Source organism: Vicia villosa, linkage group LG1 (assembly GCF_029867415.1).
Source record: "Vicia villosa cultivar HV-30 ecotype Madison, WI linkage group LG1, Vvil1.0, whole genome shotgun sequence".
NCBI lineage: Eukaryota > Viridiplantae > Streptophyta > Magnoliopsida > Fabales > Fabaceae > Vicia > Vicia villosa.
In genome coordinates, this window is record NC_081180.1 from 128,328,228 (window position 1) to 128,342,818 (window position 14,591).

Sequence of the window (14,591 nt, forward strand, 5' to 3'; positions counted from 1 at the left end):
AGGTCAGGATCCTTTGCTAATGGGATTGACCTAAAGACTTTCACAAAATTGGTTACATAGTTTAACCTAATTTTTTCTAAGGCCAAAGGAGTTTCAATTGAGGTCTCTGTTGGGCTATCAGGGTTTGCTGAGACTGGGTGGCCTTCATCGTCTATCTTATTCTTGCTAACTAAAGGCCTAGTCTTGTAATAAGCAGGAAAGAATTTATTCAAAGAGGAGTTATTTTCTCCTGGTAAAGGACCCATGAAGGCATGAGTTTTTCCAGAAAGTTCAAAAGGAATGATTACCTGAGAAGCATAGATGGCGCGCGCCTCTGCAGTATTTGGATTTGGTATGTGTTCTTGATCCCCTGTCTGCATAGGCTTTTGAAGTTTTAGAACAGGTTGAAGAACATTTGAAGAAGACGCCATGGGTAAATTTGATTTGGGAAATGGGTTTGAATGTAACTGAAGATGTTCTTTTCTGTGAAGAGAATGAGGAGATAGAAGTGAAAGTTATATGAAGGTGGAGGTTCAAGTATTTAAAGGTTTAACGGAAACCCTTTCAAATCTTTCGGGTAAAAGCCAAGAGACACGCGGCAGGCGTTGATTTAATCCAACGGCGGTCGAATAATTATTAGCTTTACTCCTAGTATATAGGAGTAATGATCTTGAAGTAAGACCAGGACGTGGGAATGTAAGTTATGAAAAGACATCTTTGAAAATGACAAGACGTTTTGGAAACAGAGTCATAAATGATTATGACGTTAGTCAATAGTCTCGGAACTCTAAGAAGTAAGTAAACGAAATCTCGTTATAGCAAGAAACGCCTATTTCTCTTGTTTTCGAAACAGGCATTTATTGGGGGCAATTTGTTAGCTGGAGATTTCATTTGGGAAAAATATTCTTCGAAGGTTTGAAATTCGAAGGAAGATGGTTACTGATGACCATCTTTTTAGGTAAAAAATGGCTACAGATGGCCATATTCGAGAATGATGGTTTAAGGTGGAGCGGAGACAGTTAGCACTGAAGATTAATTCGAAAGGAATCATCTTTGGAGACTTAGACGTTTTTACGAAATATGTAAAGTACTGAAGCTTAACGTATTTTCGTAGCATTCTCGATTCTGATTACGTTGCCACGCGTCGAAAGAGGATTCAGGCGGGAGGATTTGAATTTCAAAGTAGTTTTTATAACTGCACAAAGACAGATGGCATCCCAAGGATTCTCGGGAGTAACGTGGCATCAGATTAGTGTAGGACCGTTAGGGTCGAATTTAGTATAAATAAGGGTCTTAGTATTAGGATTCCGGGTGTTCATTTTGTACAAATCACTCACATATTGCTCAAGTATCAAGTGTTAAGAGAACGAGTTTCGCTGAGAAATGTACGTATGACACCAACACCATTTTAAATACCTTTGTATCTTTCGTTGTTCAAGTATCTTTTGATATTATTGCATTTCGTTTACTTTCTGTCATTTACATTCTTGCACTCTTTATTTTCATTCTATTTAGTTTCGAAGCATTTAAGTCTTTACACTTTAAGATTTTTGCACTTTACAGTTTTGTCTTATATTTTATCTTTATCTTATCTTTTGCTGATGTTGTATTTACGTGTATAACAAGGTGATTGTTAATCTTTATTTCTTTGATTAAGCATTTCTTATTTCGAGACAAGCCAACCATAGATATGATTCGAACTATCATGAATAACAACCTTTTTGACTATGTCCTAGGATCAATCTAGTCGATCCTGCGAGTAACCAAATCATATTTATTATAGTTTGGAAGACTAGCGGTTGTTTACCAGAAATCACCGTAAACAAATTGGCACGCCAAGTGGGACAGTGTCAAACAGATTGTTATTAATTGATTGTTTTTGTTTTCTCTAGAAAATATCAAGACCTTGTATGAACCTTAGGAACAGTAAATTAACCAACAGTGCACAACCGATTCCTAAACGAAGGTACAACAAGAAAATGGTCAATGTGGCCAGTGCAGGGGGAGATCAGGATCCCCCACAAGGGTCAGGAACGGTGGCTGCAAGTTCTACACATGTTTCGACTTCTGCTCTAGAAACCCAAGCTATACCGGTTTCGACGGAATCTGATCCTATAGGTAATTCCCAGGCGATACCTGAAAATACTACAGGGACGACAGGAACGCTCCCAGTGTCGAGTTCGACTGCTATCCCTTCATTAACAGGTACAAGCGAGATACCGCATTTCGCAACTAATACCACAAATCAGATGTTTACCCCAAGACCACCACCTGCCTCAGAGATGTGGAGATCCAATTTCCAATACGGAATGCCACATTCATACATGACAGGATTAGGAGGAGCGGGACCTACATACACTACAACTAACCCAACAGCGTTTTCGCCTAATGTTGGTTCGATAGGTCGAAGCGGGCAGAATACGGGTTTCTCTGCCCAAGTACCCCCTTTTACCACAAGTAGTCAAGCAGCATTTCGATAGGAAATGGATGCAAGTAACCATGATATGTTAGTAAATCTTGCTAAAGAATTGGGGTCCATCTTGAATCCGTTAGCAACAAACATTGCTAGGACTAACCACGATAATGCGGAAACCTTCCAAAAAATATCATCTCAAATGAATCGAATGGCAGATTTTCTAGGAGTTCCACAAAATAGACGAAGGAACAACCAATCAACTTATCAGGAGGGGCAACCCATTCTAGAACAAGTTAGACCCCCAGTACCGCCACCTAGGCCAACATCAGTCGAACAAAACCAAGTGATAGACTTAGAAGCTCGAAGTCAAACGACTAACGTTGGCCAACAAGCAGTTACCTAGCCACAACCTAATTTAGTGGTGGTAAGAAGAAACGAACATCCTGATGAAGTGGTGCATAGGGTTAGGAGAGACAATTTGGCAACAGAGAACAACCTCACTGCCATGATAGAGAGAATAATGGCTAACAATGGCCTTAATACCGGGCTTCGACGCCCAAACTATACATCCCCAATAGCAGAATATATTATGCAAACAGAATTGCCAAGAGGTACCAAAGTACCAAAATTTACTAAATTCTCAGGGGACACCAATGAGTCTACCGTGGAGCACATAGCCAGATATCTGACGGAAGCAGGGGATCTAGCAGGGAACGAAGACTTAAGGATTAAATACTTCCCTAGTTCGCTAACAAAGAATGCTTTTGTTTGGTTCACTACGTTGCCCCCAAATTCCATAGATGCATGGGCACACTTGGAGAGATTATTCCATGAACAATTTTACATGGGTCAAACCAAGATAAGCTTGAAAGAATTGGCTAGCATCAAGAGGAAATTCACGGAATCTATAGAAGATTACTTAAACAGGTTCCGTTTGTTGAAATCAAGATGCTTCACGACTGTCCCAGAACATGAATTAGTTGAAATGGCTGCAGGTGGCCTAGATTATTCAATTCGAAAGAAACTGGATACTCAATACCTGAGAGATATGGCCCAATTGGCAGACAGGGTTCGACAAGTCTAACGGTTAAAAGCAGAAAAAGCTAGAGCAAGTAAGAGTTATAAGAAGGAGAGAGTAGCCTACGTCGAAGCAGACGACGGTGATGGTGAACCTTTCAAAGACTCATACAACATGGAAGAGGTCGAAATAGATCTTGCTGAGTTAAAAGAGGCGCCACCCTATTCTTGCAAATTGCTTACCCCTTCTAATGGAAAGAATCCAGTAGAGAATGATAAAAGCGATAGATTTCCTAACAAGACTTATACATTTGATGTCACTAAATGTGACGAAATATTTGATTTATTAGTAAAAGATGGCCAGATGATAGTACCTCCCAATTCAAAAATTCCTCCGTTAGAACAACGGAAGAAGCGAGGTTTTTGCAAATATCACGGTTTTTTAGGCCATAAAACTTCACAATGTTTTCTTTTCAGGGATCTAATTCAGAATGCTATCAAGGATGGACGTCTGAAATTCGCTGACAAAGCCAAGAACCTTATGAAGGTTGACGCAGACCCTTTGAATGTGGCTGACACTAACTTGTGAGAACCACTTGACATCAACATGGTGGAAGTATCTGAAATCGATGTTGCCGAGTCGGAGATAATTTCAGGTGGAAAGCAGGCTACTGAAAGCCTAAATGCCAATTCGATCTTCAATACTGATGTTGAAGGATCCTTTGATGCTGAAATAACTGAAGATCTGAAAGGAAAAACAAGTGAGGCCACTGAAGACCTCACAGTAAAGCTTCAGCAGATACGAATTTCTGAGGCTCCTCCGGCAGGTGTTAACATGGTCAATGTTAGACACCCTTTATCTGAAATTGAAGAACTAGAAAAATGGCTGATAAGGGAGAAAGGAAACATTGAAATCCCGCCAAGGGGAAAAAGTCTGAAGGATTACCTCTGGGATTGCCATGTGAAAAATGGTGGGAAAAGGCTGATGTGCCCAAGATGTTCAGTTATGTTAAATCGAAGGGTTCAAGCCAATTTCGAGAGGGCCCTACGAGAAAGAATGGAGCAGCCTTGGAGAGGAGGAAACTTGTTGCTGAAAGTATACCCAAGGTCTGAAGAAAGCTTGGTTGGTTTCTTAGTCAGATGTCACAACGATAACTCTGAAGTTGCACTATGCTCTAGATGTGGTGCAGTCTATGACGAACTACTAGCAAGATCATTCGAAAGGGTGTATCTCTACATGGGTCGGGAGACTCAGGGACTTCGTCCTAATTTTTTTATGTTCGACAATTGAACCCATGCGAAGAGGCCTAATAGCCCACACCCTAGAGCTCGAAGGGTCACATTCTGAGTCCCTACAGACATACCCAGGGATAGATGGATGCAAGCTGGTACCAGAACCAACAAATGGCGAAGTTGGGACCAAGGAGGAAGAACTACAATGGCATATAGGAAGCAATTCCAGACTTCCAATCGAGAGATGTACAGATTGGAGAATTACAGAGGCAAAAATCCTATGTCCAGATCCCAATGGAGGAGGCACCAGAGGATGAAGAAGGCCCAAAGGGAATATAAACCAAGGGAGAGTGGAGAATCAAGTAGCAATCAGATCCCAATGCAGGGGGCAAGGACAAGTAAACCTCCAGTCGAGCGTAAGTTGTTTGATTCTGAAAATGAAAAAGAAGAAGAGAAAATGCATTCCAGCCCTTGGAAGGAAGACGATAGGATGACGAATGATTTCGACTCAGACGGAGTGTCGTCTATAAATCTCAATTGCAATGTTGTGTCAGTACTCCCTCATGAGTTTAACCAAGAGACTGAAGTTGAAGATTGTGTTGAAGCTGATGAGGAAGAGATGGCAAGACACAGACCTGTGTGTTATTATGTGCTGAACAATGGGGCAGTCGAAGAGCAGAACGCTTTCTTCGAAAGGCCTGATGAAGGTATGAGGAATCATTTGAAACCACTCTACATAAGAGCCAAGATTGAAAATGTTGGCATTAACAAATTATTAGTAGATGGGGGAGCAGTAGTGAACCTAATGCCCTTATATATGCTGAAGAGAATTGGTATGTTCGATACTGATATAAGACCACATAACATGGTTCTGTCCAACTATGAAGGCAAGATAGGGCAAACTTTAGGAGTAATTCAAGTTAATTTAACTGTGGGTTCCGTCACCAGGCCAACGATGTTCATGGTGATACCAGCAAAAGCTAATTACAATCTTTTGCTTGGAAGAGAGTGGATCCATGGAGTGGCGGTTGTGCCTTCAACGATGCATCAAAGACTAACCATTTGGAGAGAAGATGGCATAGTAGAGAACATCGAAGGAGATCAAAGTTACTACATGGATGAAGTCAATCAGGTCAATAAAACTAGTTTCGACAGGAATCTGGCGAATATAGGACCTTGTCATGCTGCTAAGGATATATACACTCCAAACAGAAATGCTTTGTACTATTTGTCTTTACATCCTAATGGATTCCAATGGAATAGAGAGATAATGGACGGTCCAGAAGATATCCCACCAGCGGAGCATTCACCACCAATACGGCCAACAGGCTGGGATGATGACGTTGACGATGTCTGAGTCATCCTTCTTCGAAAAGATTTCGGTTTATATAGCCGAGAACAAAAGAAAAACGGCTCTTGAAGCCGAATTATCAAACACGATGGTTAACGCAGTTCCAAGAAAGGAAGAAACGACAGATTCGGGGATACACATGATCCCTCAATCCCTTGAAGATCCAGGTCAAGTCGAAATGATCTCAGGAGAAGAATCGAGTCAAAGATTAGACGCAATCTACGATGAAGAACCCTTGGGATTCGAGAAAGACCCAATGGGGGAAAATATCAAAATGTTATCCCAAGATCCACTCGAAGAAGTAAATCTCGGAGATGGAGATCAGAAGAGGGTAACATACATCAGTGCGAAACTGGCGCCAACGCTGAAGGCAAAAGTCATCGCGTTGTTGAAGGAGAACAAAGATTGCTTTGCATGGGACTACGACGAGATGCCTGGTCTAGGGCGAGATTTGGTCGAATTAAAGTTGCCCATAAAGGAAGGAAAAAAGCCCATCAAGCAAACTCTTAGGAGATTCGCACCAGAAATTCATTCGAAGATCAAAGCAGAGGTAGAAAGACTTCTACGATGCAAATTCATCAGAACCACGAGGTATGTTGAATGGATTGCTAATATTGTGCCGGTTATTAAAAAGAATGGTTCATTAAGAGTATGCATAGATTTTCGTGATCTTAATGCAGCAACGCCTAAAGATGAATACCCCATGCCTGTGGCAGAAATGTTAGTAGATTCAGCCGCAGGCTTCGAATACCTAAGTATGTTGGATGGATATTCTGGGTATAACCAAATCTTCATTGCAGAAGAAGATGTGTCTAAAACAGCTTTTCGCTGCCCATGGGCCATAGGCACCTATGAATGGGTTGTAATGCCTTTTGGTCTAAAAAATGCTGGGGCAACTTATCAAAGAGCAATGAATTCTATATTCCATGATTTTATAGAAACTTTCATGCAAGTATACATATATGACATTATGGTGAAATCTGTTTTGGATAACAGTCATCTTGATCATCTGAGCCAATCGTTCGAAAGAATGAGAAAACATGGCTTGAAGATGAACCCCCTTAAATGTGCTTTCTTTGTGCAGGCTGGAGATTTCCTAGGTTTCGTGGTCCACAAAAAGGGAATAGAAATTAATCAAAATAAAACAAAGGCTATTATGGAAACGAAGCCTCCATCCACGAAGAAAGAATTACAATCTTTACTGGGGAAGATAAACTTCTTGAGAAGATTCATTTCCAACTTGAGTGGACGCACGCAAGCATTCTCTCCCCTACTTTGAATGAAGCAAGAAAAGTTCGAATGGAGTGCTGAACATCAAGAAGCTTTCGAGAAGATAAAGCAATACTTGATGCATCCACCAATCTTATCTCCCCCAAATGGGAAGAAACACATGCGCCTGTATATTTCAGCGTCAGATAATACAATAGGTAGCATGTTAGCTCAAGAAGATGATAATGGCATCAAAAGAGTCATTTATTACTTAAGTAGGGTACTCAATGATGCAGAGACTAGGTATAGTGCAATAGAAAAACTCTGTCTTTGTTTATATTTCTCTTGTATCAAACTAAAGTATTATATAAAGCCAATTGATGTTTATGTTTCGTCTCATTGTGATGTGATTAAACACATGTTATCAAAGCCTATATTGCATAGTCGAATTGGCAAATGGGCGTTGGCCCTCACTGAGTACTCTTTGATATTTCAACCCCTTAAAGCAATGAAAGGTCAAATTGTATCAGATTTCATTGTTGACCATGCAGTGGTCGAAAACCCTCAACAATACGTAGAATTGAAGCCTTGGAAGCTATACTTCGATGGTTCAACCCATAAAGAAGGGATTGGCGTTGGAATACTAATAATTTCAATCCTGATGGAATTCCAACAAAGCTCAAGTATAAGATTGAAGGTCCTTTATGCTCCAACAAAGAAGCTGAATACAAAGCACTGATTGCTGGACTTGAGGCTTTTTTAGAATTGGGGGCAACCAGAGTCGAAATTAAAGGAGACTCTGAACTAGTGATTAAGCAGTTGAAGAAAGAATACAAGTGTATCAAAGAAAATCTGATCATGTATTTTGTCATAGCAAATAGGCTGCTCAAAAAATTCGAGTACGTGGGTCTAAATCACGTTTCCAGGTTGAAAAATCAAGAAGCGATGGTATCAAAAGAAAAACTAGAAGAACTGATCGAAGTAAGAGGCAAGGCGATGGCTACCAGGATCTCCCCAAGTGACTTGGAGAACTCACAATTAGGTTTTGCCAACAAACAAGAGTTTGAAGTTTTGAATATAGACTCTTTAGCAGACACAGATTGGAGAAGTCCAATTGTAAATTATTTAAAAGATCCTTCGACAGACACGGATAGAAAGGTAAAATATCGAGCTTTATCATACTTTTTAATGGGAAATGAATTGTTTAAGAAAACTCCCGAAGGAGTTTTATTAAAGTGTCTGGGCGAAGCAGAAGCGTATTTGGCTCTCTCAAACGTACATAGCGGAGCATGTGGTGCGCACCAAGCAGGGCACAAAATGAAATGGCTTTTGTTTCGATACGGAATGTATTGGCCCTCTATGTTGAAAGATTGCATAGAATTTGCAAAAGGTTGTCAAGAATGTCAAGAGCATGCAGGTATTCAACATGCTCCTGCAAATGAATTAAGTTCAATAATAAAACCATGGCCTTTCAGAGGCTGGGCATTAGACTTAATTGGAGAAATTCACCCCAAGTCTTCTAGAGGTCAAAGGTATATTTTGGTAGGAATAGACTACTTCACAAAATGGGTCGAAGCGATACCACTTGCGAATGTGGATCAGGAATCTGTGATTGAGTTTATTCAGAAACACATCGTATACAGATTTGGAATCCCAGAAAGTATAACCACAGATCAAGGATCAGTGTTCACTGGGTGAAAGATGCAAGACTTCGCCAAAGATATGGGGTTCAAGTTGTTCACTTCTACACCTTATTATGCTCAGGCAAATGGACAAGTCGAAGCAGCAAATAAGATAATAATTGGTCTTATAAAGAAACATGTAGGGAGAAAACCCAAGAATTGGCATAAAACTTTGGACCAAGCACTTTGGGCTTGTCGAACATCTCCAAAAGAAGCTACAAACACAACGCCTTTCTAACTGACGTTTTGGACATGATGCAGTACTCCCAATTGAGATATATTTGCAGTCAGTTCGGATACAAAGATAGGCAGAAATCCCTCCAAATATGTATTGGGAATTAATGATGAATGAATTAGTAGATTTGGACGAAGACAGACTTCGAGCATTGGAGATGATAAAAAGACAAAAAGAAAGAGTGTCCAGAGCATACAATAAAAAGGTGAAAGGTAAAAGTTTATTAATAATGACTTAGTTTGGAAAGCTATTTTACCTATAGATCGAAAGAATCAAGCACTTGGTAAATGGTCCCTACATTGGGAGGGACCCTTTCGAATCTTGAAAGTGTTTTCAAATAACGCTTATGAAATAGAAGAATTGGCAGAAGATCGTAGGATTTTAAGGGTAAATGGAAAGCATCTGAAAAGATACAAACCAAGCATGCATGAAGTAAAGATTCTTACAAAAACGTAGATATTCGAAGTATATTACGTAGGCCAAAATGGTTGAACTAACACCAAAATGGATGTATGTTCAAACAAACATGCATGGTAAATACAGTAAGAAGCCAGAGAAATGCCAAAATATTTTTCATTAATACCAAAGGAGTACATTCGTTACATAGAAGGTGGTTCCTAAGAACATTGAGGATTACAAAATTCAAAACATGAAGCCTAAAACAACCCACCTCCTAGTTGATCCTTTGATCTAAACCCTCTAGGGACAGCAGGAGCAAGCTTTCCGCCTCGAACATGTCCAAGGATCCAGATCTACGCATCCTTCTCACTATTCCCTTTTTAAGGAACATGTAGGACAAGAGTCTTCCATATGGAAGACATGTTACCACACCTTGTCGAGCAGCAGCCATGGAAACGGCTTCAACAAGTCCTTTAAAGATCATCAGAGGGAAGTTAATCTTCTTCCCACGGAGGGCACAGAGTATAAACTCCAAATCCTCCACCATGATGCTATTTTGATCATGGTTGCATGGACGAAAGTTGCCCACGAGGAGTTGGTGCCAAACCCTGATGACCTTGGCGCTGAAAGGATCATTATCCATAAGAGTCCTCAACATAAGATGGGTGGTCATGTTGAAGGTATTGTCGTCAAAAGTCTCCCCAGAGTTATTGCATCTCAGCAGGTTGGAGATGGTGGAAGGAGTGATAGTGATATGGGCCCTTTGAACCTCAGAGACGATAGTGGTTCTGCCTTCCGGATCTATACGCAGAGACGCAAACATCCAAAAGTCTGCCAACATATTGGGATAAACAGATCCCTCCAGGATTTCATGGTAAAAGTCAAGCTCTTGGTTAGCAAAGAGGGCACCGATATTGATAAAGTTTTCATCAAGTTCTTCTTCAGAGATTCTGAATTCTTTCTTGATGCAAGCCCTGATGTTAGCATAAGTTAGGGGTAGTGCCATTTGGACAAGAAAAGGTTGGAGAAGGTTTTTTTTTCTGACTCTGTATTTGAGAGGATGCAAGAAGAAACGAAAATTTTGGGCAAAAGTTTGAAGAAAGTGTGAAGGAAGAAGTGGAATGCCAACCCTTTATATAGAATAAGTTGGCAGTAGAGGAACGGTTTATTTTAATGTTTGATTGGACTGCGTTTGGTATTCCAAAGAGAAGTTATGTCTTCCGCCGTTTCCCGCCCTTGGAAGTTGAAATGTAATCATGATGAGAACTGATGCACGCACGTCTCAAATAGACGTTTTGGAAAAGGTGACGTCAGCTTTCAATGATGGTTACGGCTAAGGGTAGTAGAAACGTCAAGTCTAGGCTCAAAGGGCTGCGAAGGATAATCATGTCACGTGGTTACATTTATTAAAATTACTGTGACACTGGAAAAAGTATATTTTGGCAAGTTTTAGAGAATTGCTAAGACATTACTTATGATAATTACACAATAAAATATGTGGGGAGATTGAAAGATAAAGTTGCACATATATATATTCTTGGAGAAATTTGATTACAAAACAAGATAAGTACGCAGCACAAAAAAGAGTACAAGGTTCGAAGAAACTAATTAAAATCTTTGGGAAGGTTATCTTTTATCTTCGAGTACTGGATCTCCCAAAAGGACATATGACGTTCGATCAACGCCTGTTGTCTTTTCAGTTCTTCGATCTCTGGCACTAGCTGCTGTGCCGTCTCGAAGTGTCGAATCCCTGACTGTGCCACTTCAGTTAATTCATCTTGATTGGTTTTTTGGATTTCCACCTGACGAGACTGGGCATCCTTTATCTTCCCTTTGAGTTGCTCAATTTCTTTTTTCCAGGCTTTGATATTTGTCTCACACTCTTCATATTCTCGTTGGTTCTTCAAACGCTCGAGCTTAAGGGTTTCAACCCTCTTCGTTGCATCGTTAGCAGCTTCCCATGAAGAACTGCGAGAAGTCATTTTTGCTGTGAGTTGTCCGTCAATATCCCGTTTTCGAAGGAGATCGGATTGGAGTTGTTCAATCAGAGAACTCAACAAAACAATGACTTCTGAGATTTCCACTGGAACAAGAAGTAAATCCACTTTCTTCATAAGGTTGTTTAGGCCATAATATTTGGTGGAATCCTTGCTGAGAGCTTCGACGAGGTTGGTTTCAAAGAACTTCTCTCATATCTGATGAAGGAGTTTAGTAATATCATCCTTGTCACCAGTACCTGCCAAGACAGTCGAAGAAGTTCCAAGAGACGAAGCGCTATTGTAGCGGGGAAAATCTGACATCGAAGCCATGGGATTGACTCGAATCAATATTCCGTTTTGAAATCGCCACCGCGCTTTATTTTTTCAAAGGAAAAGGGAAAAGAACGTAAAACCCAAAGTTTTGTTTTTAAAACAAGAAAGAGAACTCAGGTTCGGGTGTTGATTATATGAGGGGAAGGTTTAAAGCACCCCTCATATCCGTGGTACTCCACGGGAACCTTTTTGAAAATCTGTGTGTGTGTGTGCTAAAAAACGAGTTTGTTTATTTTCAAAATAAGCTCGGCAAAGCGTTAAGCTTTGGGCCTACATACCTCCTCGGTGCAATGGAGAAGTCAGAGCTAATGTAGTTCCGCTTTTGGGAAAAACGTTTTTAAAACGAATAAACACTTTGGTGTCGTTAGAGAGAAATACTCAGCCATTGATCTTGAGCATGAGAACAAACAAGTTCTTTGCATCGCAAATGAAAGAAGGGCTCCAACTCGGATAAAATCAACGAGTATGCCACTAGCTCTCTCACGCGGAAAAGATCTCGTTATTATCAATCAATTTCAAAATCGTGGGGTATAACCACTCGTTTCGACAGTTAACGGTGTCTAAACTTTTGAAGAAAAGCCACGAAGGGCGAAAGATATTTTTGAGAAAAAGGTTTTGAAAAAGGTTTGCAAACATAAGAACATTTTGGAAAAAGGGAGAAGATTTTGAAAATTTAATAATGGGAGGAGATGAAGAGGCTAACCTAGTGCGTAAAATAAAAGCTAAGGAAAGAAACGGTCTAACCGAATAAGAAGCCAACACTCGACATTAAGAGCCAAGGTAGTTTTCCCATCCTTTGGATTTATCAATACCAACACATTAACACTTGGGGATCCACATGAACTTATCGTCTTAGCACCACTTTGCATTAAACACATTAAAATTCTGACGAAAATCGGGCAGAGTAACGGCTGTTTTCGGGTAAAATCCTTATTTCAATGCCTTGGAATTAACCATCAAGGGCTTTCAAGGAAATACCTGCACACAAAAACATACAACAGCACAATGCCAGACAGACAGAACAATCACAGGATAATAATAGAATGAGTCCAGAGGTACTAGGTCCATAAGTCCGAATCTCCAGAGCGCTAGGGATAGTAACCGATAGTCCAAAGAGAACCTTATGTATTTTTTAGATTTTGGTTATTTATTAGTGTTTTAGCGAAAAAATAAAGTATGGTCCAAGTGGACAAAAGAAAAATGACGGAAAGTAAATATGATGAAATGATAAAATAAAGCGATAAAGCGAGAAATATAAAGAGCGGTAATATAAAGAGCGGTATAGTAAAGGTGCGGAAATTAAAGTTAGTTGTTAAATGTTAAAGATAACCATCTTGAAACTTGTCAAGTATGTTATCAAAGTTAGTAAGAGATCGATGGTGAGTGAATGATGTACTCGGATTTAAAGTCAATGGGGCTTATCAGAAGCTTGATAAAATCATAGCGACTACACGATAAAAACCTCCACAAGTCTTAAATCAACCGCATACAATTCTCTTCCATGTTTGATCTTTTTTATTCGGGACACGAAATATTGCGCTATGTTAAGCAGATCGCCAAGTGATTTATGTAGAAATCACCCTACAACGAGGCCGGTCAAAACTTTATGTGCTAATGCATGCGAGAAGAACGATATGTAGATCGCCTTCCGAAAGCAATACCGCACGAAAAGAAAATAGGTAACGATCTAGTCTTCACTAAGAATCCATAAGAATTCTCAAAGTATTAAGACTTTCATCGATCAAAAGAAAAAAAGGAGAAGGAGAAGATAAAATGCATAAAGATAATCAACTCACACTATCATTAATATCATTCATCTAATATTATGGATTTGGTTCTTTCAAACCTATCAACATCCTAGATCCAATGATATTAATGAAATGGAGGAATAAGAACAAAATTCACAAAAAATAATCATAAGAATGAAAACAAATTGATCTAGTCTTCATCAAGAATCCATAGAATTCTCAAGATGTCAAGACTTTCATCGATCAAAAGAAAACAAGATGAAAAAGATAAGAATAGAAACAAATTGATCTAGTCTTTATCAAGAATCCATAGAATTCTCAAGATGTTAAGACTTTCATCGATCAAAAGAAAACAAGATGAAAAAGATAAGAATAGAAACAAATTGATCTAGTCTTTATCAAGAATCCATAGAATTCTCAAGATATTAAGACTTTCATCGATCAAAAGAAAGATAAGATGAAGAGATAAGAATGAACACAAATTGATCTAGTCTTCATCAAGAATCCATAGAATTCTCAAGATGTTAAGACTTTCATCGATCAAAAGAAAGATAAGATGAAAATAAGAATGAAAACATAAAAGATAATCAACTCACACTATCATTAGTATCATTCATCTAATATTATGGATTAGGTCATTTCAAACCTATCAACATCCTAGATCCAATGATATTAATGAAGTGGAGGAAGTAGGAAGCCAAAACAAGCATAAAAAGGCAAAAAAAACACATTCTGCCAGCAGGAAATCGATTTCATGCAGGGGGAAATCGATTTCCATAGTGCAGTTTTCAAAAAAAACAAGTTACGTTCAGCAGGAAATCGATTTCAGCCTTAAGGAAATCGATTTCCTCAGTGCAAAATCCAGCAAAAACAGCATTTAGAGACATAAAGCTTGACTTGAACAAACATACAAACACCTTATGATCACACATCAATTGGAGCACGAATTTTCCATCAAATCAACAACAAATAGCACCAATATAGCATCAAAGATGCATTGAACACAAACC